The following is a 5051-nucleotide window of genomic DNA, read 5'->3' as shown; positions in this document are numbered from 1 at the left end:
GTGCTGCCTTTCCCCAAGCTTTGCCAGTGAAATGTTTGTCAGAGCCCTTAGCAACTTTTATTCACCTTTCCTAGGAGTGTTAAACCAAACCCAAACTCAACAGAGGAATCAGGTGACTGGGGTATCTGCTCATAGTCATTTCCTGCTGTTTCACTGCTGCAGTGGAGATTGTTATATTTGCTGTAAAGAGAGTGAAATTACATCTATCTAGATTCTTATAAGGCCCCCATTACTGTAGTACTTGAGCACCTCACAATCTTTAATGTATTTACCCTCACCATACTGCTGTGAGGTTTAGAAATACTGTCATCCAGATGAGGAACAGACACTTGCTCTGGGTCACGCAATTAATCCATGACAGAGGACAGAATTGAATCCCAGGCTCCCAAGTCCCTGGCTTGCATTCAAACCACTGGACCATCCTTTCAGATGCCTATCCTAAAGACTCAAGGTCCAATACAGTCGTCGTTATGGCAAAATATTGCCTTTGAGGCAAATGAAGTTACGGAAACTGATATGAGTTTTGCCTGCAGAAAGATTGAAGGATCAGGCCCTCAAGGGTACTGCTAACTACTAAAGTGTTGCAGTTCACTGGAAGATGCAGTACATAATGCAGGGGTCTCAAACTCCCAGCCCATGGGCCATCTGCGGCCCACGAGCCTCCCCAATGTGGCCCGCGGGGCTCCAGCAGTTTTGGGGCCAGGTCTCTCCCTTGGCCCCCGCTGCCACCCCTGGGCACTCCCCCCTCATGCCCCTTCCCACCCCCAAACTCCAGCCCAGAGCCTGCACCACAATCCCCTACCCCAGACCTCTTCCCCCATCCAAACTCTGTCCCAGAGCCTTAGGCAGGTGGGGGCTGGTGTTTTTTGGGCGGAGTTTTTTCGGGGGGTGGGTTCTGGGCGGCATGAGTGACATTTGCCTGCTGGGAGGATGTGAGGACTGGCACTAGCCCTAAGGTAAATTGAGTTTGAGACCCCTGACATAATATATTGCTCTCCCAGCAGTTAGATGCCAAATGCATGAAAAGAGGGGAGTGGCAGTGCAGTCTACAGTTAGCCACTGACACTTGGAAGTGAAAAGGTCAAAGGGAAAACCATGCACATTTCATGACTAAGTGACAGAAATAAATCCATATGCAACAAATTGCTAAAAACAGGAATGTAGAAAATAAAGAAGAGTTGGCTAAATGAACACACCTGAGACCTGCAAAATAGTTGGAGGAGAAATTATATTTGTGTCTTAATAAAAGCAAAAGCTTAGCATGATTGTACAGATGTTAAATGTGTTTGTGTTAGTGATCATTTGTTGACCATTTTTAAACATCACTCTCTGAGCCACAATGATATTTTAAAAATTATGAAATGGGCTTAGTCACTTCTAACACTTGACTTCTAAATAAGTGTTGTTTGTATGGTAATGGAATAAAGTGTCTAAAGCTGGGAAGGTTTTTTGTATTTGTTTTTTGTTTTTGTTCTTTTAAAACAGTGTTACTCTAAAAAGTGACTGAAAAATGGCATCTTGGGGTTCTGGGTTTAGCTCTCTCTAATGTGCATATCAAATCACCTCAGACTACAGGCAAAAAGGTGTTTTTTCTAACTGACAATATCACAGGCTCGTCTGGGATCTGAAAGTCAAGCTGGGTTCTTACTGGCTTATGCATCATACCCATAAATAAAAATTCTTCAGTCAGAACTTAGTTAACAAACTAATAATTTTTTCCAAACCATGGTTGATTTTGTATAAATAGAATCCCCAACCCGCTCAGATTTTGCATGTTCTAAACTTCAAATTAAATTATCATAAATCCTATTCCTAATACACCACAAATCATAACATTTGGGCCTCTTGAAAAAACACTTGTCTCACCTATGTACCAAAAGGTCATGATTCTGTTGGGACTCATCCAAATTCCTTGAAGCGGTAATCTCTATCATGTCAGGCTCCTGTATGTAACACATCTAATAAACAAAAAGGCAAAGGAGTGTGATTGCCAGAGAAGTTGTTGGAAGCCCAGTTGATTAACTTGCTGAGATTTAGCTTGAAAATCACTTTTTTTTTTTTGGCTTCATGAAATGAGAAGGTTACTAATGGGAGCTTGTGCTCAAGGGAATAGAAAGACAAGTGGCACGCAGTCAAGACAGGAGCTGCTGAAAGACAGAAGAAATCTTGCTGAGAGAGAGAAGGGCCTGCTGCCGGTTATACTGTAAAACAGATAAAAGACTTGGAACAAGAAAAGGGTACAAATACTCTTGCTGGCAGGGTAAATATTTTAGGTGGAGTTTTTCTTCCTCCTCTGTCTTTGTTTGAAAGCTGTTCTTTTAACCGCAACATTTCTCAGATTTCAAAGAATTGATTGTGATGTGAGGCTGAGGTCCTAAAACCCCAGCTGCTGGGTCTACAGCTTTGATTATTTTGTACCTTTTTGTTGTGGAGTAGGTTGGAATGTGTGTGGTTTGCTTTTAACATTTTGTTTAGCCACAGTGTTTTACTGATTCAGAAGCCTTTGAGGTGCATGCGGTGTTTGGTTTGATTGCTTTACAATAATGTACATGGCTTATGACTTTAGATTGTCTACTACTATTAGAAACTACTTCTTCATGTACAGCCAGTAGTTGTTAGGAATATGTGCCTCTAAGCAGAGGTTTGTGCAACTACTCCTCTGTCTCCCTAAGACTTCATGGAGCAGCTTGTGTGCTTACTCCATCCAGTTTGTTGTAATTAGGCGATGGGGCTGGGCAGCAGCCACACTCCAGAGCTTCCTTTCCTTGTGATTATTTTGATCTCCAAGGGGAGAGTAATTCTTTTCCTTATGCTCCTGATGGTTCCCCTTCCATGCCACCCTCTCCAAAAAACCACATGTGCCTGATTTTGCTCCCTTCTGTGTAGGGAGGTTAACACCAGGACCGCAAACATTAGATGCATACAGGGATCTAAGAGAGAAAAGGTGGGTGAGGTAGTATCTTTTATTGGAGCAACTTCTGTTGGTGGAAGGTACAAGTTTTCGAGCTACATAGAGCTCTTCTTCAGGTCTGTGGGACGACATGGCTACAACTCTGAAAACATATGGGGATTTAGACATTTAATGTGAAATCCTCGCCTTCTTGAAGCCAATGGGAAAGCTCCCACTGACTTCAGTGAGCTGAGGATTTCATCCTTTGGTGGCAGGAGGTATATGTAAACAGGGCCAGTGCTACCATTTAGGCCAACTAGGCGGTTGCCTAGGGTGCCAAGATTTGGGGGCGCCAAAAAGCGGTGCCCCCAATTTTTTTATTTATTTATTTTTTTTACAGTGCCCGCTGCGCTGGGAGGGAGAGGGGGTCTGAGCTGCCGGCAGGCAGCTCAGGGGTTCCCCTGGGTCAGGTGTATTTCCTTACTCTGAAATAAGTCATCCAGTTTGAAAATGCAAGTTTTTGCTTGTGTACTGGAAAATATAATATCCACCAATCCTAGGCCCTGGGTGAGTTTTATCATTGAGTATAATTTGCAATTTTATCCCATTCAAGAAAACATCAGATAAAACAAACAGCTATTTAAGTTAGCAATATTTTGCTGCCAAATTTAGGCATCTGTGGCTGCATGTTAGTTATTTGAGGTTAGTTACTTCTGTTGAATTCTGGTCAAGTTTGTTCCTGATCTCTGTATGTAGTGTTCTTGAGTTTCAAAGTGGTGCATGCTCTGTTACTTTTTCATTGACAATCCTATTTATATGACTGCAAAATTGAAATGACTGGAGTACAAACTACTTTTTGAGGATGCTGAAAGTATTCTTGGTGTATTAGATTATTATTAAGTGCTATTTGTGAGCACATTAAAATATGCAACATCATTCACACAAGACTCAAAAGTTCAACTTTTAATAAGTTATATTTCTTTGTATTGACTAGTGATGTGTCAAAACAGGTGCCTGAATTAAAATGTACTAATTTCGGGAAGGTTTGAATTCACCTCTGAGACCAGATTTTAATTTCATGAGTCAAACATGATGCTTGTAGTGGAGAAGGAAAGAATGGCCGTGATTAAGTGTTGTGACAACACACACCTCTTTTGTCATGTCAGGGTCCAGCGTTTCTCCCTCTGGTGTTGGGAGAAGGGGCCTGGGGTAAATCAGCCTCACTCCAGAGGTTTAATACTTCAATATTGATAGGGTAGGCCTTGGGGTTTTCACCCGAGGGCATCTTTAAACAAACAAAAATACATTTTCTAACGCCCACTGGAAATCTGCCTCCTCTTATGCTACCAGTTGCCAGCAACCCTCTTAACCCACTAGGGCCCAGCTACACTGGGAATCAAGGTCCCCTCCTCAAACAGAAATAAACACAAGATATCCCCTTAGAGGGAAAAACTGCTTTTTTCCTAGGAGAAGACTTTCCCCCTTGCTGTACACAACCCTTCTGCAGCTGGCTTCTCACCCCTCCTCCCTTTGCTCTCTCACAGGAAGAGGTTTTTAAAGATCTCAGGCTGCTCTTAATTAGGTGCCCATAATTAACCTGAGGTAACCTCTAAGTTCATAGGAATTGTTAAAGCCCTTTTTCTAAGGGCTTGTCTACACTTGAAATGCTACAGCGGCACAGCTGCAGTGCTTCAGTGTAGACCAGCGGTTCTCAAAGTGTGGGTTGGGACCCCAAGTGGGTCGGGACCCCATTTTAATGGGGTCACCAGGGTTGGCGTTAGACTTGGTGGGGCCCGGGGCCAAAGCCCTACCGCCTGGGACTGAAGCCAAAGCCTGAGGGCTTCAGCCCTGGGCATCGGGGCTCAGGTTACAGGCCTGGGACTCAGGGCCGGCGCTTCCATTTAGACGACCTAGGCGGTCGCCTAGGGCACCAAGATTTGGGGGAGCGGCATTTTGCCACCTTCGGCGGCAATTCGGTGGCAGGTCCTTCACTCGCTCCGGGACCCGCTGCCAAAGTGCCCCAAAGACCGGGAGCGCGGAAGGATCCCCCTGCCGCAGAATTGCCGACGACGACTGGGAGCGCGGAAGGAACCCTGCCTAGGGCGCCAAAAACCCTGGCGCCGCTCCTGCTGGGACTGAAACCCTTGGGCTTTGGCTTCAA

The sequence above is a fragment of the Malaclemys terrapin genome, chromosome 10 (assembly GCF_027887155.1).
Source record: "Malaclemys terrapin pileata isolate rMalTer1 chromosome 10, rMalTer1.hap1, whole genome shotgun sequence".
NCBI classification, from domain to species: Eukaryota; Metazoa; Chordata; order Testudines; family Emydidae; genus Malaclemys; species Malaclemys terrapin.
This window is presented reverse-complemented; position numbering follows the sequence as displayed.